General features: G+C 40.6%; 1 long non-coding RNA gene across 1 annotated transcript in view; it reads left to right on the top strand.

Moving 5' to 3' along the window:
* Window positions 1-22,443, top strand: part of LOC142379101 (uncharacterized) — a 312,744-nt gene that overhangs the window by 162,302 nt on the left and 127,999 nt on the right. Inside the window, exon 3 of the long non-coding RNA XR_012769649.1 lies at window positions 20,842-20,877. This is a non-coding gene — a long non-coding RNA (uncharacterized LOC142379101). The remainder of the gene's footprint in view (window positions 1-20,841; window positions 20,878-22,443) is intronic.

Genomic DNA, 22,443 nt, shown 5'->3' with positions numbered 1-22,443 from the left:
GGAGCCAATCCCACTCGGGTTTTATGATAGGAGTGTATGACACGGACTCCTGCACCCACACAGACACTCAGACACAAGGATCCAGGTTATTTTTATGTCACAGGACATGAATATAAAATGATCATACAGTAGCCTTGTCGGGTTCACTCACACAAAAAAGCATCACATCATAAGCCTAATTTCTAAATGTTTCAATGCAGATTTTAAAGCATTAAGCTTTATCTTATATTTATAGTAACAAATACTCTTTGGTCTCTTCTTGCAACCTGTTTTTGCAATGTTTTTCAATAAACTGATTTGATTTGATGGTGTACTACATAGTATGCTAGTGTCTACACAGCTTCAAGCCGAAACCATGTCAAGTTGCACCTGATATGCAATCCAGACAGTCAATAGAAAAAGACCTGCAGTTATGGTGAACTCAGGGGGTACAGAAACCTCCCATGGAACAGAAGGGAAGCAGCTCATTAGAACTTGACTTTCACCTTACATATAAGTGTTCACCCACTAATTGGAAACATGAGCTGGGTTAAGGAGCCAATGTTGTTAAACTACCTTGTGTGGGATTATGACTAAAAGCATCTAAGTCAGACTCCTGCCAACATGTAAAAAAAAACAGTAATGTAGTTGTTCTTGGATACATAGCAGGCTCTGGCTGGCATGTAAAATCCTTCATAACAGAGCTGGGTTGTGGCCAGGGGATAGGGGATGGTCACCTTTCTCTGATCATGCACCACATATTAGTTGACGAACTACAACTTAATCAATCATGACCCAATTCTGCAATATATACGAAGATGTATATACATGCACATACATACATACAAGCAAAAGCCTTGCCCCTTTTTAAGCTTTGAGGCTTGAGCCTGAGGGTTCTGTGCAGTACCTCAGCTGATCCTACAACTACAATCCACTGCACTCTGGACCGGGGGCGATTTTAGGATCTGGTCTTTAGGGGGGCCCAGCCCCCAGTGCTCACAGAGGCACATTATTTCTCACTAATTGAGGCGAACTAGTACATTTATAAATTTTGGAGCCGTATTAGTTTTGCTTTGAGTAGAGTTTTCCCCTGCAACATTCAATTTTGACCTCTTCCTTTCAAAAGACTGTGGCTCGACAGGGATAACAGAGAGCCTGAGACAAATATTGAAGATAACTCAACATTTATTTTGGGAGTAAAGAGTTAAAACAAAAACAAATGCTAGAAAATAAATTAAATGGTCACTAAAATAATGCATCCTTGAGCAAAAAAAAAAAAAAAGTGTTTTTGCATAATATAATATTTTAAAAATGTGCAGAGCCAGGGGGTGCCGAGCTATCTCACGGTGGTGCCTTGGCACCACTAAAAATACCCTAGCCTCACCCCTGCTCTGGACAGAGATCTCTGATGTTATTCCTGAAATCTGTTGGAGCCACTCTCCCAGTGTGGGGGTCACGACCCCAAGTAATCTGATTACCACTGTTACCTTCATCTCCCACATCTATTCAACTTCCTTTCTTATTTTTTGAGCTGATCGTGTTCAGTCCTCTTTTATTTTTGGCTGGACTCAGAGGCACAGCCATCGGAAAAGCCCACAGTGCCAGTGTTCTCATCATAGTTTGCAGCTCCATTGTTCTTTTTTTTTGTTTAAAGGAGAGCTCAAAAAAAGAGAGGGAGTGAAAAGAGAGACACGATAGCCAAAAACCAGAAGCTGCTGCGTCTGTGGTGAGAAAAGAAAGCAAACCATGCACAGGAGTGTCAGGAGCAGCTGCAGAAACATAAATGAAAGAAACACACGACAAACAAACAAACAAACAAACAGCAACATCAGCACCAAGCATATGAGAAGAAAAATCATCAATCAGTTAATGATTAGCACGAAAGCCAAAAGTCCCATTGTAATAGTGGGGTGAGCGTGTTAGTGAATGAATGCTTGTGCATATGTGGGTGTGTCAATTATGCTAAAGGCTCCACATAAATTGTGTATAGTGATGGGGGGAGGGGGCCACAACAACACCTACTCCAGAGATCAGGACCAGGAGCAAAGGGGCGAGGGGACCAGGGCTAAAACCAGTATGAAGGGTGTTACATTATTAAGTTGACAGATGATGCTTTCACTGTGTCTCTACTTAACAGTTCTGATCAAAGCCCAGTAGTGACAGAGTTCACTTCTCACTGGAACATTAGTGAATGAGAAGCAGAAATGATGATAGTAGAGTTTTTGGAAGAATTCAAACGTCTTCCTTCCAGTGAGGATTCATAATCAGGCTGTTGTGTTTGTGCAGCAATGCAAGTATCTGGTCACTCAAACTGATAACTAGTGTAGATGTCATTTGACTCTCATGTTGAAGCTGTATGATAGAAATCCTAGCAGGACATGTACTTTAATGATAACCGTTGTCATTTTCATATAGATATAAACCTTAATGAAAATGCTTGATTTTTGTTGCACTGAATGTGCTCTAAGATTCCCATTTATACTGAAACACCTTTTTTTCTTTTTTTTTCTCCAAACAGCGAAGAATTACAGCTATCAAAGTCCCAAAGACAGTCAGCAAAATGCCAGGGAGAATTATTCTCAGAGCTTTAGGAGTCTGGCAGGCAGGAATCTGAATATGTCACTGATTCCTTTATCGTCTCTTTTAATAGTTTTTCTATGTATCTTTTCATAATCAATTTATGTAGTACTGTGACAATTTCTCTTACACAAGAGGAAAGACTTACCCTAAGTGACATGGACTATACTATCCTTGGATTGATTTTAAGCAACCTCTAGTATAATTTCTTGTATATTCAGAAGAATAGTTCATCATAAGCCCTCTTCACACATGAGATATATAGTTTGATGGCTTCATTAATAGGCCTTTGGTTACTTTTCCGTTGAGGAAGCAGCTGAAAGTATCACTGTTCTGCCTGTTCAAGCTTGTTGAACAATGTCTTACTTTCCTAGCACTACCATAACAGAATAACTGTTATCAACTTGAGAAAATGAAAACCATTTCCCCAAGGACACAGTCAGTCTGCACAATCTCTGTTGTTTGTCAGATGAAGAGGTGTTACTCTACAAGTACAGTACAAAAAAAAAGAAGTTAAATCAACAGGGAGCATTGTGTTAAACAAAACTGCAATGGTGAAATTTTGGACAAAGCATTTTATTTACTTAATAATGCAACCTGCAGGATTTCTCTGAGCAACTAATCATCTGTCAAATGAACCCCCTGCTGCTGTGGGTGCCTGTCCGTTCAAATCTGGCCATGTTGAATCAGATGTGTACATGTTACTTGACTTGATCTAGTCGGATTGAGACTTCGTCGACACACTGAGTTGTCACATGATCAATGGGAAGCAGTGCATATGTGAAAAGGGTTTTAATCTCATTAAGAAATGTTGGCAAGGGATATCATGAGGCTACCCCAATAGTTCAAATTGCACAGGCCAGCACATAAAAAAAGGTAATAATGATGATAATAATAATAATAATAACACAAAAGAATACCATAGACAAATAAAGTAGGATTGATTGGATGCTGTGACTCCATTGTATGGGATATAGAACAGAATAGAAATATCCATCCATCCATTTTTTATACCCGCTTAATCCGTCGGTCGGGTCGCAGAGGGGGCTGGAGCCTGTCCCAGCGGTCGGAATAGAAATAGAATAGAAAAATACTTTATTCATCCCCCAGTGGGGGAAATTCAAATTAGTCAAGTAGCTCAAAAAAAATGTCAATATTTACAATTATTTTATAATGGACAAAGGTTTGGATGCAGTCACTGTTGGGAAAAATACTTTTAAAGCACAGCTTTGTAAACTACCATTTTCCTCTGAGAGAAAAACACAAAAATGGGAAGAACACAAAGTATTGACCAAAAAAGGTGAATGCTTAAGTTTATAGCTCCTACACTTTTTACATAAAACACATTCTACATGGCAACACTTTTCTAAATAGATTTCACTATAACGACCACCAAAGATACAATATTTAATACACAATACGATATTAAGAACAAACATTGAACTAGGACAAAAAAATGTTTCATATACGATGGTTATCATACCTCATGTTTATATTTGTTTACAACCTGATTTTTTTTTCACCTTATGAACAACACAATCTTTATTCCGCATCACAATCACTCCACAGGTTTTTTCATCTAAAAGATATACATCTTTTCTTAATATTTGTCCTGACCTTTGCTTTTTTGTGCATTCCTTTTCCTCTGACTTAATAATCTAATAATATATATATTTTTTAAATAATTTGTCTAATTTAAAAAATTAGATTATTTAGATTAAAATTAGATTAAAGATTATTTTGTGCTTTGTATATTTTTGTACGTTATCAGAGGAGTGCTGAGCTCAACTAAATTGTAAAATTTTAAAGCGTGCAGTTTAATGAATACGTTGGTTGGTTCATATTTATGTGATCCATTCAGAATTCTTACAGCTTTCTTCCGTAGTGTATAAACTAGATAAGTGCTGGTTTGTATGTGTTTCCCAAAAGCTCTACACAGTAGCTCATGTATGGAACTAGGGGCAGTATAGCATGTATAATGTTTTTTTTATTTAAAATGTCTTTAGTTTTACATAATATTTCAGTAGTTTTGTACATTTTTGTTTTTACATTGTTTTACATTGTTCAGCCTTCAAACATAATTTATCATACATTATTACACGCAAACATCTGGTCTCATACACGCCTTCTATTCCAACATCATTCACCATAATTTTGACCTTTTTTCTTTTTCATTTGACTGTTACTAAATATTATGAATTTTGTTTTGCCATAATTTAGTGATACTCAAAAAATTGTTCCAAACTTTTATTAGAGAAATATAAATTAGTGTCATCAGCAACAAAGTGAACTTTAGCATCTTAGACATGTTACAAATGTCATTTATGTACGGTATAAACAGTTTAGGGCCCAGGACAGAACCTTGTGGTACCCCAAAGGTTAACTATTACACAAGAATGTGCTATCCCTCGAATGCTATCTCTCCAGCTTTTTAATCTGTAATCAAGAATCTATAATATCAGTCCTTTTTTAAAGCATGGAAATATACCTGTTCAAAAGAACTGACTGCAGACATTTGTCAATGGTTTTTACAATACATTCTGTTATATTTTTACCAGCCACATATTTATTCCAGTCCAGTCAGTGGGGACTTTTTGTTCTTACATTTTTTGACAATGTCAGTTATTTCTTTAAAGTACAGGAAAGGTAAAGGTAGTAGTGAGGAAGTTTTTTATCAAAGTATAGCAAAGCTATCCTACGAGGAAAGTTAATCTGATTGATTAAAACTACATAGAATGATTAGCCTAACTATTTTTTTAACCATCAAAATTACAGCAACATTTTCTAAATCCATCAATAAATATATCAATCAATAAATAAATCTCAAACATTATAAAACATTGTCATCTCTAAGTACAATTATTTAATTGAATCAAATATTTATAAAATGTTGATACACAGTAAATAATGTTACACATGCATTATCATGAGTCCATTAGTCCATTAACATTGATGACAAAGTTGCTAATTTACTGCGCTACACTGCTAAATGGTTTTCCTCTTGAATCAATAGAATAACAGTATCTACCTCTTTATAGAGCTATAGTGTTTTTGGTATGACTGGAGGATAAGCTTCATTATGTCTGTGTTTACTGCATAAAATTGGGCAATGGATGCCAAGGTTCTAAAAACAGATAGCATTAATAAACACACTGTATGATACAAACTGGCGTCAGCGATAGCAAGCATGACATTGTGTCAGTTGAAGCTATGCTGGTTGAATCTCTGTTGGAACTACTGTGTGTTCAGGGTCTGACTTCAGTTCAAACTGATATAGGTCCACGGTGGTTCACAAATTTCCTTCTTTCTGTGCAGCTTACTCACCTCTTGCTGGGTGAGGAAGCTGGGTGGTGGGACGCGGAATAGGGGGTGGATGGGTATCCTTGTCATGTTGGGAGGAGGGTGTGGATAAATACCAGAAGAAAAAAGAGGGAGAGGGACTGGAATTTGTGTTTAATAGTGCTAATGGTCAAAAGTGTAAAGATCGTGTATGTGGTACAGGCACAGAGAGTGGAAATGGAAAAACTTCAAATAAAAATAGAGAGGAAGAAGGGTAACATAAGACAGGTCTTTTGGGCCAAAGTGTCCCAATGCAGACTTTATCCTCTTCAGCCAGTATTCGGCACCTTTAAATACGATCAGCAATAGCTTTGTTCCCTGCAAAATAATTCTTCTGTATTCAGAAACCAGTGGGGCCACAGATATGTGACATTTACAGACAAGAAGTATTTAAAGAATTTAATACCCAAATAAGGATATCAGATTCTCTTCCATTGTGCTTTTCTCTCTCCTTTTTTGCTGTTTTACCTTCAAGCAAACATTCCTGGTCAACTGTGAGCTTGTGCGTGTATGTGTGTGTGTACTGTAGTTCAAAGGCAACAACAGTCAAAGGCTTCCAGCAGAGTGTGTCAAACTGAAAAATCTCTCTGAACTGTGAATTAGCAGCATCTTCCTATCACTCCTCTTTTGCCTGCACTTCCATGCATCCTGTTCTTCTGCAGAATACTCCTTTCTTCGGTTTTTCCTCTCTTCTTCTCAGTTCGTTGTTTTGTTTTCTCTCCTGTTCTTTCATTTCTGCTCACACTTTCAATCTTCCCCTCTTTTCTCCTTTATTTTTTGTATTCCTTTTCATAATTTCATTCTTTTTTCTCCATCCTTTTTTAAATGTTTACGTCTCCCTCATTTCTAAAAGCAGCTGTTTTGATAATAATTTAAACCTCTGACTTAGATCTTTTTTGTTTAAAAAAGATCATAGTTTCAATAGTTGGCTGGTTCACACCAAAGGTGATACTTTTGAAAGAAATATGTCGAGGTCTTTGACCCCTTCCTTCCACCAGATGCGTCTGTTAGGGCTCTGACATGGTCGTCAGAATCCCCACACATTTAAGAAAAGTCCCAATAAAAAAAAAACACCACTATGTTCTTGAGTTATCTTTCCAATTTGATCAATGATCTATTAATCTTCCAATCATAGATGCATGGTCCTTACAACCATTATGGTTTGTCTTTTATTTAACCGTTAACGTTTTCATTCTCGGGTGTTCATGTGAGGCGATTACTTTATTTGAAAAGGGTAAAGATGGGTTATTGTAATTTCATTGTGAAATGAACTTGCATTACAAAACAAACAAATAAATCACTTCTCAATAAATGGTTCTAATCACCATCTTGTGATCTCAACACTCATGTGGTAATGACACGATTAGGTATTTCAGCTTTCAACCCTGGACAGGTCACCAGTGAATCACAGTGCACAGACCAATGAGACATCCGTGCACGCTCACACTCATTCCTATGGCCAATTAAGAGTCACCAATTCCACTTAACCTAACATGCATGTGTTTGGACTGCAGATAGAAAGAGGAGTACCCCAATGAGAATCCATGTCTGCATAGGTGAACATGCAAACTCATACAATTGGGGTGTCATTGTGTCAAAGCGGTAAAGTATTTCATTTCCAAGTTTCTGGCTATTATTTTTGTAAGTCTTGCAGCTCCGCTACCTTGTTTTCTGAGCATTTGTTTGACTTGTTCTTACTCTTTTAAAGTATATTTCTTTTGCTTTTAGACAGTAAAATTGGGTATTTTTGTAAGTTTTACTACCACATGAAGTGTTGTACTGGCCTCTCATATATTGGCAGTTTTAAGACTATTGCTGGCTTTTAAAAGTTTATGGTCATCTTGAAATATGTTTGAGGGTGTAAAAGTAGCTTTCCGGAGCTTACTGTCAGCATTCTGATCTGTTTTCCATAAGGATAAACTTCATGTCTCCAGTCTACTTATCAGACTAAAATAACATAAGAACATGCTTCCGGTGGGCTTCTGTGTCTGCAACCTTGCATTTTCAGCAACTGGAACAAGTCCCCTAATTTTACTTTGCAGTTCATGGAGAAAATGTCCGAATGTGAATGTACAGTGACTGGTTCCCTGTGGGGGCTCTTTCTCATATGTACTGCGGATACCCTACCATTATTTTTCTCTCCCTGTGCGGTACACTCAATAAAGTTGCAACATAAAAAAAAACAAAAAAACGTAAATGTGCAGTGAGTGCAGACACATGGACATGCACATGGTAACCAAAGTAAGTAAATATTGCATTGTGTATGTACTTATCGTTGTGATCAAACAGTTTTCTCACTGCTTTGGATGCATAGCCAGCACAGCATGCACAGAGCAGAGATAACATTTCCAGTCACGTTACATCTCTCAGAGGAAAAAACTCATTAGAATCTGAGCCATCACGTTTCTGTAGCTTTGCACACAAGGAGAGGAATAACATATGAAGAGAGAGACATTGAGACAGAGATGATCCACAAAGTACAGTATAAGTATTTGGAAAGGGAAATCTCTGTGAAATTGTGTAGCATCAGTGTGTATATTTCCATGCAGAGCGCTCTCCGACAGTGATCAGAGACCAACAATCCTTTTAGATTTCGATGCTCATTGACACCCTGGAGCTTAACTTTCGAACACAACCCTCCTATCTTGAAAATATTACCCGGAGTTTAAATGTCAGAGAGGAAATTCATTTCCACCACCAGATAAATGCATCCAGAAACAACTTGACACAGACCGACAAACCCTGACAAGAGATAATTTAGACATACTACAACACTCCAATGCCCAGCATCGTAATAAAAGAACAGAATCCCATAAGCTTTGGGTCAATGCTGCCACCAAGGAATGAGTTAGAGATGCAGTAATGCTGGAAGTTTGTCTTTTCTCACTCTGGGGTAAATTACAAAATGGACTTTTATGATGATTTCTGGAATTAATGAATATCATCAAACTAAAAAAAATTTGTTATTTCCTTATTTGAAATTATATTTGGATTTACCCTAACTGTCGGCCAGTGTCAGCTGAGATGGGCGACTGCATATTCCTAAGGATAAACTGTCACACCACTTAACGGATTGAAATTGCATTGATTTGTTTTTATGCTTTAGCTTCCATATATTAGTTTATTCCTCACATTTAAATCAGAGAGTTTACAGCAATAAAAGGCAGGTTTCAAGATTTGCTCTCAGCAAACATTAATGTAATTTGTATTGGTAGAAAAGGGATTTTTAAAAGCTTGACTCAAGTAATAGTATAAAAAGATCACTGATAAAATGAGCAGTTATTGATGCTTTTGTTATGGCTTGTCAGTCTAAGACTGATAACAGTAGATAAAAAATAACTTTTTTTTATCCAGGGAATATAGATTGTATTTTATGTTGACACAAATGGCATGTATATATGTTTGAATGTTTCTACTCGCATCTGTAAAGTGAAGTATGAAGTGCCTTTACGTGACATTTGTTGTGATTTGGGCCTATATAAACCAAACTGAATGGAAATTTAATTGAATAAAAGATCATTATCAAAACTAGCACCAGTGGTAAGAACTTGGGACAAATTACATTTGAGAATAAATGGAAAAAAAATGTTTTTGGCCATACAGAAATACAATGTCATTATAAAAACCCATTTGAGAGCTCAACTGGCCTCATATCGTGCTTTGACACTGCTGCTCAGTTTAGCAACACCAGACAACTCAGCACTGTCAAAGCAAGCGATGTTCATGTTTCCAGCTGGGCCAACTTAAAACGTTGCAGTACACAACAAGATTGGCATTTTCTTATTTATGTCTAAGAACTTTTTGAAAGGCAGCAACTTGGTTGATGCGAATTGCTGTTTTCGCTCTTAACCAACTGGTCTTGTTGTTTTTAAAACTGCCCAATATTCTCATGTGCTTACGCCAGTTTTCTTTCATTTTGGTCCTCAGGGGCCCCTACTCTGCATGATTTACAAGCTTTAATTTACATGGCTGAAATTATTGGGTTATTAACAGGCTTGTGCAGAACTTGAGGACAAGCCATTGGGCAGAGCTATTTCATTTGAATCAGGGAAAGATCTAAAACATTCAGGGCTGTGGCTTCCAAGGACCAAAGTTGAGGAACGCTGGCTTACACCAATTCAAAAGTAATCTGATTACAAGAATAGTATTGATGTCGTTGTATTTAAAGACAGCAATCCAAAAAAAAAAAAAGAAAACCAAAATCAGTATGTATCAGGCGGAGACAGTTGTTGTTCATGTTATGATCATCATTATCATCATCAGCATTACCATCATCTCTATCATCATCACCAAGCCTTTCAGATCTGGGCCTGTAATGAGCTCATAACAGCATGAACATGATTGCATACCCTCACACACTCTATTCTACACACACAGCTGACATCTGTCTGATTATTGCAACTTCATTGAAGGGGCGTTGTTATGTGCCCCCCATATATATTTCCCTCTCTCTTTATGTCTTTTTATCACTTCAGTCTCGGACTGTCTTGGTTCCTTCATTTTTTTTTCTCCTTTTAAGACTTTTAAGTCTTTTTTCATCACAATCTCTCACTTCTTGCAGTCCCTAATATCAGGTATACCTCCTGCACTTACACATCACACACACATACATACACACACACACACACACACACACACACACACACACACACAAACACAAACACACACACACACACACACACACACACACACACACACACACACACACACACACACAGGTACAGTGTTACTGGCCCGGTGTGTCCAACCCCCCTCTGTGTTACCTCCTCTGTTTCTTGGCTGTTCAAACAAATGCCCTCTATCTCACAATCCAGCCATTCAAGGACACCTCTCCTGCACATATGCATGTCGCACACAACAAGGCAGCAAACTGACTCTCCTTTCTGGCATTTCTTTGAGGAATATTACAGGCTTCCTCTCATGTCTGCTTCAGAGAGATGACTTGAGAAATAACTGCCCAACTGCTGAACAATTCACTTATTTGAAGATAGCTCACCAGGGTATTGTGTGTTTGTGTGTGTGCACAAGTATAGTTAAGATCAATTCATAATTAATTCATAATGAAGTCATGAAGTGGGGAAACCACCATCAAATAATTAAAGCCCTGCTTGCCTGTCCTGTAAAAAAAAAATAAGTGTCACACTGATAAAGGAAGGCAAGCTTGATATCTTTGCACCCTACCGTAGTGGCATTTGCCTCTTCTATCTTTGTAACATTTAAAAGCAGTTTAAAGAACTTTTTCAGTTAAACTACTGTCCATTATTACATATAATTTGGATGTGTCTCAGTTATTCAACTGTGTAGTTATAAGTAGTTCCAAGATTGCTGTAAAAAGCAACCAATCAGCTGCTCTCATCTCATCCCATGAAATAGTGCATTAAAATCACAGCAAACTATGCTGAGTGTGAACAGCTTTTGTGCTTTTCTGTGAATCTTTGCAGGCCATGTGCCATGCAGGAATGCAGCTCAGTTCTGTACTCTAACCCGAGCCTAAGCCCTTTGCTGTGGGACTTTTACAGCGTAGAAAAAGATATGAAACGCTTGAAATGAGTACTCAAAATGTGGCAGAATTGGTCCACGATTCATGTGCAACGGCGTGAGGACATGTTGTGACAGATACAAATAGCCAACATTTCTGAAAAAATAGTTGCTTTACTTTCATAAACTGGCCAGTAAAGGGCAGGCTGGGGGTCAGATTTTCAGCATTATGTTGGCTGATCTTGCACTCAACTACTGCAAAACTGCTCATAAACTTTTTGTCATTTGTAACTTTTAAACCTACCGACACTCACATTTGAAAAAAATGTCCACTTCATCAAAAAATGTACTTCACAGTATGCAAGAATCTGAGTGGGAGTGGTGCGTCAGGGCCAATAATATCACCAAGCCTTTGATTGTGATGAGTAGCTTGGCACCTCAGTTTATTTTCTCCTGGCAGGTCCCTTTTCTCTCATTTTCTGTCTTCATGTTGTTCCTTCTCCATCGGATTTGACTATTTGAACAAGGGATGCACCGATACCGATACTGGTATCGGGTATCGGGCCGATACTATTCTAACATACTCGTACTCGTACTCGTTAAAGTTAACCGATACCATGAAGACCGCGATCAGAGGGTGTCCAAGTCCTGGTGTGCAATATACAACTACACAAAAATATACATTTTTTATTTACTATATCAGTACTTTGTATGTATTTGTTTCATAATACAGAGGAAAACTCTATTCCTAAAAAGAATTAAAAAAAAATTTAAAATCCTCAGAGAACCCATATTTCGCTGTTAACGCAGTTGCGCAGGTGGGAATTATGAGACTGTGACACATCAAAGGCTGAAGGACAACATGAAAACAGAGAAAGAGGGAAAATGGAGCGCTTTCTAGAGCGGAGCAAACCACCAACCACCAGTGCAGAGACTACTGACAACCCACCACCGATAGAAAAGAGGAAAAAAAACTGTCGACAGTATCATGAAAGTTACCCGTCTTATGGCTTCAGTTGGACCGGGGATGTCAGCAATCCTCAGCCCGAGTGCTTCCTGTCCAGAGAAGTTAGCTAATGCTAACTGAACTGCTAGTTAGCTAATTCTTCTGCATCGGACTACCTAAGCATCTCCCACCACGCGATGGAGCACCTTCTTCCTTTCCCCACTACCTGCCTGTGTGAGTTGGCGTTCTCTGCTCTGGTTAAACATGAAAAACAACAGGAGGTCACGGCGCTCTGTTGAACAGGACTTGTGAGTGGCCCTCTGCTCAGTGTCACAGAGGATTAAAGAAACCTGCGCACCCCGACGGTATCTCACTAATTTGTAAGTAGGCAAAATATTTACAATAGCACATGTTTCACTGATTGCTGAAATGTTGCATTGATAAATTGTAGTTTAGGACCATGGACAATGCAGCTTCCTGACATTGACAGTTCTCTGTGCTGAATTTCTGCTGAGTTTCCTTTGCCTCATTTTTAATTTTGTGACCTGTCTGGTTTAAATTACTGTTGCTGCTTTGATGAAGCCTAATTTGATAAAGTTTCAAATTAATTTTTGAAATATTTCGTTAATAAATATTTCATGAGTAATAGTTGTCTTGTCACATTGTATTTGGCATTAGTAAATAGTTATGCACATTTACAGATATTTTACATGATATGAATGAAAATACACGTGTTATAAGGACTATTTTGCACAATAGGTGTACCTTGAGATTTTTTCTTGTCCTTTGGTGTGCCTTGGGCACAAAAAGTTTGGGAACCACTGGGCTAGTGAGACCGAAACCTGTCTTCCAATTCATTACATTTTTTTTGTGGTAGAAGTATCGGCATTGGTACTCGGTATCGGCAAGTACTCAGATCCAAGTATCGGTATCGTATCGGTTTGAAAAAAAGTGGTATCGCTGCATCCCTACTTTGAACCAACTTTTAAGCAAAACAAAGAAAAATATCTCCTAACAGTCAGAACAGCCCATCAGTATAACGAGTTCTGCAACAGGAAACAAGGTGGCTCTAATGAATTACTGCTGCCAGGGACTGAACCTGTGTTCACGTGGCAAAGATTTCAAACTTTTTGATACCATGTGCCATTGATACCATTGTATTTGTTGATAGTTGCGGCTGCACTTTTGCTTAAGGTTTAACTGGTGGATTCTGCTCATTGTCATTTTTGATGTTCTCGTCTGCATCATTTCAAAGCACCAATGAAAGAGTGCTTTGGTAACTGATCTCTGAGAGCCAGGCTGTTGTTCCTGAACTTCATGTAATTGATGACTAATCTCTTATTAGATTAAATTGACATAAAATAGTATCAGTGGCACTCTGGTCATCATCAGTTTTCTTAGATCTCTTTTATAATAGAAGTTGCTATATTTTATATTTTATATATTGTATGTTTTAGAGCATTATTTTTCTTGTTACTTTTAGTCCTACAGCTATACTGACTTTAAACTAAAGGGATTCATGAAGACAGACATTTTCAGGAGCTCAAACCACCATGTCCATTTAATCATATTTATTCATATAAACATCTCCTCACTCAGACAGTTTGTCTACCTCAGTACTCTTTGTTTTTTTGTCTTTATTGTCTGCATATTCTCTTTTCTCCCTGCCTGTGGAAATTTTTCTGACCTTAATCCGTTTCTGTTTCTCTACACTCTGCCTGATCCTTTTTATCATGTGAGTAGCGTCTGACGCCAGTCCACACAAAAGGCACTGTCATACACAAAACAATGAGCCAACAGGTGGATGTCTCTTTCTACTTCACATACACATACATTCACTCATGCACTCTGTGGTTGATGGAACAGAACAGACATGCGTTTGTGTGATTACTATCTGAAATCCCATGTCTGTATAGACATTCATCTATGTGCCATCAGACAGAGCCATGGACACACTTATGACTGCTCATGGAACACATACACGTAGGTACAAACAACTTCTTTTTTTTTTTTTTAACACTCACAAAGCTCCACTAGTTGACTAAAGGTAAAAAAAAAATTTGCGCCCCCTCCTCCCCCCTTCTGTCTTTTTCCTTTTTTCCAATATTTTTTTCAAACTGTATACCATAAAAACTCAAGTCAACTTTGCTGTAGCCTATTATGCTGCCTGCATAAATCAACATGTTATGATCAAAAAACTTTTGGTCATCAAATACATTGCCATGAAACAGTGAAAGTCTGTGACAGCCAACGTGTTTAAAAGAAGAGAATATCATTTTCTCATTCATGACTGATTATGTTGTGGATTATTGATATTTAAAAGTGGTTCTAAATAGAAACTGGTCAATCAGAGAAAACCTGACGTTAAATTAAATCATTTTACAGGTACATACTTAAAAGTCAGGACAAAATTCTAAGTTATACCACCCTTACACTCGTGCACAGGGTCACTGTTTTACTATTGTAATCCATTAGTGTTGGATTTCAGACATTAAACACTGTTAATTTTATGACATCAATGATTCACTCAACAAGCAGTGGTGGCTCAATAGTTTACAGTGATACCTCACAGCCAGAGGAACATAGGTTAGAACCTAGTTTGGCTGGATGGGCTTTTCATTAGAATTTGTCGATTCTGTTCGCAGTTCAAAAACATGCAGTTAGGTGAATTGGAATGTTGTCAACCTGTTCATGGTGTAACTTTGCTCTTTCCCAGTGTGAATTGGAGCAGGCACCAGCCTGAATGAGCATGTTAGAGAATTGATAAAGGATGACAGCATGATCCCAAGATTCTGTGGAAGAAAATTCACCACCATTGTACTTTCAAGACGGGATTAGGGTTTACTATAGGACAAGAATGTTAATATGTGCCAGTTGCCCTGCTAAGACATTTGTCTACATGCATTGTGTGTTCTAATATACACCTATACTAATTTATTCGGTGCATATTAGCTCAGTTTCAATATGAGTCTGTATTAAAAAGTAATATATAAATATGTCTAATCAAACCATGTTTGTTTGTTACTCTTATCTCCTCCTACATACTTTATCCCCAGGGTACTTGGACTTCTATCCTGCTGCTCTACACACACACACATACACACACACACACGTGTTCTAAAGAAATACAGGCAGTCGAAGATAAAACCACACTGTAGCGCACTCTGATGCCACTGTGGGTTCTTTCAGCATATATATACTCCGAGACTGTGGGACGGTACGTCAACACTTTATTTAAGGTAATGCTCTTGTGGAGTCATTCACGTCTCCCCTGGTTGGAGCTGCAGACTTGACCTGTGGTGGGCTCTGTCCTCCGCCCCCAGGTCCAGCACGCTCCTGTGTTTATAAAAGAGGAGAGTGATTAGACAAGTGGATGCTGGTGTACTAATCACTCACCTGGTGATGCTCCCCTGAGCTCTCTCCACCTCTCTCTCCTACAGCTGATGCACCACGCCCCCTCCACATACCTCCACCGCCCGGCCTAACCCCCCCCATGCGAGCGGGGAAAAGGAAGTCAGCCACAGCCATCTGTGAACTTTGTTTTTACTGGGGCTCGGACCGCCCTCCCAGCTTTCTTTAACCAGGTCCAAAACCCTGCGTGGTTTTCTGCCAAAGAGCAGTCCAAAGGGAGACAATCCCGTGGAGGCCTGGGGTACCTTGCGCACTGCAAACAGCAGAGGATCTAGCCACCTGTCCCACTTACTCCTATAATCGTGCACAAACTTACGGATCATGGACTTCAAAGTCCTATTCAGGCGCTCAACGAGGCCGTCAGTTTGAGGGTGGTAAACATTAGTTCGAATAGACTTGATTCCCAATAATCCGTACAGTCCTCTGTGACATAAATTGGGTGCCTTGATCAGTCAGGATCTCTTTCGGGATCCCGACTCGGGAGATAACTTGAAACAGTGCCTGTGCAACACTCTTTGCAGAGATGGTGCACAGCGGGACAGCCTCTGGATATCGCGTTGCGTAATCCACCAGAAGTAACACAAATCGATATCCGCATGCCCTTCGCTGAAATGGGCCGATGAGATCCATCCCAATCCGCTCAAATGGGACCTCGATCAGCGGTAATGGGCTCAAAGGCACTCTCGGGATGGCCGGTTGGTTAACCAACTGGCATTCGGGGCAGGACGCACACCAGTGGCGTGCGTCTGCCCGAAGGCCTGGCCAATAGAATCGGGCCATTACACGGTTCAGTGTTTTTTCATACCCCATATACCCAGCCATCGGGCTATAATGAGCCGCCTGGAAAACAATTTCCCGAACGCTTTTTGGGACCAACAGCTGTGTTATCATTTCCTCTGTCTGAGTGTCACGACTCAATCTGTACAATCTATCCCTGCACAATGAAAAGTGTGGATATGTCAGAGGGGAACCCTCAGGGCCTTCTACGCCTTCAGAGAAGGCCTTAAAAAATTCAGAACAAAAACATATTAGTATTAAATAATAATATATGTATACATAAAAAAAACTCAATCACTCTCATTTAATTTAATACAATACATTTAATACTACATTCTCGCTAATCTATGTTCCAAAGTTAAGTTTACTGTCAAATTCACATCGGCAATGAAAGGGTTACTGTCCTGAAACATACTATCCAATCAGAATCGTCCATCTCTATCGAAGCAAGATTAACAGGCTCATTAATTGGTTAGGATTTCACGCATCTCGGGGAAGGCCAAGCTATGTGTTTTGGTTTGGAGAGTGATGGGAAAATTGACCAATCACGGTTTGATTTGAAGTGGGCGGGACATAAAAAAAGGATCGTAGGCCTTCGTGAAGTCCGAAAAGCGTGCAGAGTGGAGCGGTTGAGAGACAGAATTCGCTCTGTGCACAATATGGCGACCGTTGACGTTCAAACTTTTGTGTGTGCGCCAGTACTTCCGGTGAAAACTTCCAGTGATTTGACAGCTAGCTCGTCAGGTTAGGGCCAGTGGCCGTAAACAAAGGTTAACTTATAGCCTAGAAGAAAGATGATAATATAACGTAGCTAAAAAGACTAGCTTTCTTCAGTAGCCTAATGCTTACCGATTTAGCAAGCCTAGCAGCCTAGTTGCTAATGCTAGCCGCAGTAACGTTACCAACCATACCCGACGTCAAGGAGTTGGCTGAGCAGGGGAAAGATTATGGAGGGGCTGGCAGAGTTAACTTCATAATGGGTGAGTGCAGGTTTCATTCACTTGTTTTCATTCTTTCACAGGATTGATTCACTTCATTGGTTTATCCGATTGCTGGCCGCCGAGCCATTATGTGTCTGGGTTTGTGTAGGTTACTGATCATGGTTGTCAGCAGTCGATAGTCAGGTTGTGTGATGTGTGGGTGAGTGTGTATTTTTTCTATGGGTGCGTGCCATTGACTGTATGAGCGGTCTGTGCTCGTTTTTTTATTTATTTAATTAGATTGGAGATACTTTATTAATCCCGAAGGAAATTAAATTTTGTCGGAAGACGAGACCAATGTTGTGGCTAGCTTGATAGCCTTTTTTCCACAATGATTTTTTTTCTTCAGCAATGAGGGCTGAGGTGAAGGCCCAGCTGTAGTGCTCACGGTTCGCTACTGGGATATGTTAACACTTCATCAGGGCGCACCACGTAACCATCAATTTTCATCACTTGGTCAAAGGCACAGCGTAGAGTATCATCACGAGACTGTTCAAGTGGAAAATCTTCCATGGAGTGGAACACGGGAACCAGCAGAGCCTCCTGTGAAGGCACCGCCGGCTCCCCCTCCCCGTCTGCAGTGTCGGAAAACCCTGCATCACCATTGAGCACAGCGCACATATCCCACGTCCCTGATGGTCGTGAGTGCACCCCCACGAACTGCCCCACTAATCTATCAAACCCGGGCCAATCAGTACCCAAAATCAGGGGTTGATCCAGGCGGGAGCTAACCGCAGCCTTCACACTATGTTTTTTTCCCTTATAACGAATTTCCACTGGAACTACAGGGTATCTGTGAATATCTCCATGTATACACCTAATATCCACCCACCCCGCCTCTATCAAAGCCCCGGGTCAAATCAGATTCTGGTGAACTATGGACTGCGTGCAGCCTGAGTCCACCATCGCCTGATGTGTACCCCCCTGAATCCTTACCGGAACGCTGTACGTCCCTCCTGGACCGGGGGAGGGTGCTGGAGGGCCGACAACCCGAATCTCCTGTCCGACCTCCATCAGCGGGCACTCGCGGCGAAAATGACCAGGCTGTCCAAACCTCTAACACTCCTACCCTGCCACCTGAGGGACCCTCTGCGGGTCAGGAGCAGCACCTGTAGTGGCTGGAACCTGGGGTGGAAAGAGAGGACAGGGGATGTTAGTGCGGGCAAGGGGAGATGGTCGGGCTATTGTGTGGTGCGCAGAGTCAGACGCTGACAGCCTCCTTCGGGGAGCTGAGGTGGGATGACCGAGAGTTTCTGGTCGAGCCTCCGGTGTCCGGCCCCGGAAAAAAACGGCCAGATGATCCTCCGAGAGGGCGATTGCGGCAGTTAGATCCATGGGTCGGTGGCAGCGCACCCACTCTGCCGTACCAGTCGGCAGCCCCTCCACGAGTTGCTCCAGGCTTACTTGTTCCAGCATCCTCTGCTCGCCGTCCGAGTCCCCTGGCTGCAGCCATCGAGTCGCCGCGTCCTTTAGATTGGTGGGCGTAGGTAAACGGTCGGTCAGTGGGGCCCAGTTTTGTCCCCCTGAAACGGCGGCGGTGATCCTCCGCCGAGTACCCGAGGTGATCCATAACGACCCTCCTGATCTCGGTGTGTTGTCCCCGAGAGCGAGCAGGAAGACCCAGCGCCGCTGTTTGGGCGTCCCCTGACAGGAGGGGAAGCAGTCTCACGGCCCACTCTGCCTCTGGCCACCTGCACGCCGCCGCCGTTGACTCGAACATCTCTAAGAAGCACTGTGGGTCATCTGCCGGTGACATTTTGTGAAGGGTGACTCCAGCGAGTGATGGAGTTGGTGAAGCTGTTCCGCCTCGAGCCACCATGGTCTCCATTAGCTGGGTCTGCCGTTCTGTCTGGTCCTGGAGTGCGGCCAGCTGCTGCCTGCTGTGAGCCGCCTGGTCGCGATTCATTGATGCCACTGATGTCACTGTGGGTTCTTTCAGCATATATATACTCCGAGACTGTGGGACGGTACATCAACACTTTATTTATAAAGGTAGTGCTCTTGTGGAGTCATTCACGTCTCCCAGGGTTGGAGCTGCAGACTTGACCTGTGGGGGGCTCTGTCCTCCGCCCCCAGGTCCAGCACGCTACTGTGTTTATAAAAGAGGAGAGTGATGAGACAAGCGGATGCTGGTGTACTAATCGCTCACCTGGTGACGCCCCCTCCACACACACTAAGATACATGAACAGGTATCATGTGCCGCTTTCGGACTGTAGGAACCTTTGGCAGTTCTAATAACCTTTTAATCCGCGGGGCCGTTTTCTCCCGCATTCGGACATACAGGAACTCGGGGCTTTCTCCCTTAGTTCCTATAACTATTTAGCTCCTTCTCCGAGGTCGGGTCTTTTCATAGTTCTTATAGAACGAATCTAACGGAGGTGTGTGGTGGTCGGTAGCTACGCCCCATGTCATGCTATCACGGCTGAAATGTTTCCTCCCCTAAGACACAGACGGAACCGGCGGGTGTTTAATAAGTTAAACTTACACATTGTCTCCTTTGTCTGCAGCGCTCTGCTCTCCTTTCTTCCTTCATGAAATGAAAAAGTATCTCCTGACTCTCTTTGTGAGCTCTTCCAGCCTCGATATTAGACGCCTGATGTGATCGTCCATGATTAATATCACCATCATGCAGACCATAAACACGGTGGCCTCCTCGCTCTCCATATTAGCTTCTTGGTGGTGTTTTTTCTACTCTCCTTACTTTTACCGTTTTATTTTGTGTTTGAATGTAGCGCTAAACGGCTAACGGCTAACACGTCACTGACGCAGACGGCTGCGCGCGGCGCATCAGTCCCTATCAGGTCCCGACTCATGTGCGAATGCAGACTGAAACAGTTCCGCTGGGGAAGGATAGTTATCAGAACGAAATTCGAGGAGGGTAGTTCTGATAACTACTTTCTTAGAACGGTCTGTCCGAAAGCGGCTATGTATACCCTTGTACACACAAACAGAGATGTGTACTTTTCTCTCAGAATTCTCTCAAAGTCCAGGGCTGAAAGTATAGCCGCATGCAGCAGTGGATTCCACATAGATTGCAATGATTGCATTTGTTGACATAAATGAAAACTTGAAAAAAATACTACCTGCATAAAACTATAATGACCCCACCACACACACAAACCCACCCACATACACATACACAAAGTGAAGGAACGCAGAGGGGTTACTATGATGCCTCAGTGTGGGAGCTGTCAGCTAAGTCCAGCTGATTCTCACCCTCTTTCTGTTCTCAACAATACAGAAATCTGTAATTCACCTGTCACTTTTGTACCCCACGGCAAACCCTATTACAGGATGTGTGTGTTCATTGTTTTTTAACAGCATTTTCTCTCTCCTTCTTTTTCTCCCCACAGAGTAAATCCCAACCTACCTTCTCACCGACACTAAAAGTAAGAAAATCGATACCTATGATCTCTCTTCCTTTCTCGTGCTCTTGTGCTGTGCTTTGCTCTGTTTGGTTTTACAAATAGACGCAGACACACACACACACGCACACACACATGCACACGCACACACACCCTTAAACCACATGGCAAACACTCGACCAATACTATATTCTTCTTTATTTAATTTATTCAAGAACAGTGAAACACAAACTCACAAAAAATAGACATTAAAAAAATATTATTGGATTTCTGCATCGTGATTTTTCACGCTTTGTCATGTTATAAATAGACAGTCGGTAAATATTGAATAATAACCTCTTATGGATGTGTAATTCAGACTTTAACATTTTTAGGGGTTTAAAATCAAAGAAGGCCCATTTGAACAGTTTGTTGCTTTTATTGTTGTCCAAAATGCCATTCTCTTTTGATAGTGGTGTTTATTTTGATGGATTTGGCACAGCCATTGGTATTTCTGTAGCATCAGTAGCATGTCTTGGCATACAAATGATGAAAATGTGCAGGATCTTGCAAGCTAAGTTGCACTAAATACACAGACAGTGGCTGTGGTCCAGGCTGAGTAGACTAGACCATAAAATTACTCCTCCTGCCCACATTTATAAGTATTGTGGGGATTAAAGTAACGATTCACCAAATTACATGGCAGCAGCTTCATCTAATTTGTAATCAGTTATCGTGACATTAAAGCATAATAACTTTCAAAGTATTGATAATGAGGCTTAATGTAATGTTGGACATTTTGAAAGAACAACTGATAAAAACCATAACACAGAAACATATTCCAGGTTGAAATGCTATATTGTGGGTAACTCAGTGTATCTAATTTAGATTATATGTATTCTTATACTTTATATTCATACCTATAATATAGTGTTATGCCTACCGTCAGATTTTTTTGGTAACAAAGAAAAGTATCTGGAACTTTCTCTATCCTTCCTCTGAGGAATAGGCTGCAAGTGAAGATGAATGAAATACACTCTTGGTTATTGAACAGCTAGTCTTTTTGTGTTTTTCATGTAAAGGAGCAAAAGTGTGTGAGTTCACTTTTAATCATCTCGTTGAACCTGGACAGAGGAGAAGACAAGTGGCCAGATATATATTCAAAGAGAGAAAGTAAGGATTAACCTCAATGGAATAGACATTTAAATTAGTGCTACCAATGTCAAGGAGTATTATATGTTTTTAATTTGACATATACAAAGGGCTTTATGTGTAAAATGAATGACCAGTGTAATCCCATTATGTCCTGGGATGATGAACATGAAAAGGGAAAGAGTTGTTATTTCTCAAAACCAGCAAGAGGTGTAAGAATGAGCCTGCGTTTAGACAGACAGTAAGAGCTTTAAAGAAAGACAAGGAAAAAAGTTTAAACCAACTTGGCCCAGTTGGCTTAATTTACTAAAACTTCATATGCAATCAGAAGTTGATGAAAAAAATGTGGATAAAAGTTAGGATAGCTGTTCTTTATTCCGACAGATCTGACTGCCTTTTGCAGCTGTTAAGGTCATACTGTGTCTCTCGATTAATCTTCTGGAGATTTCCACTATATTT

The sequence above is a fragment of the Odontesthes bonariensis genome, chromosome 4 (genome assembly GCF_027942865.1).
Source record: "Odontesthes bonariensis isolate fOdoBon6 chromosome 4, fOdoBon6.hap1, whole genome shotgun sequence".
NCBI classification, from domain to species: Eukaryota; Metazoa; Chordata; class Actinopteri; order Atheriniformes; family Atherinopsidae; genus Odontesthes; species Odontesthes bonariensis.
This window is presented reverse-complemented; position numbering and strand designations above follow the sequence as displayed.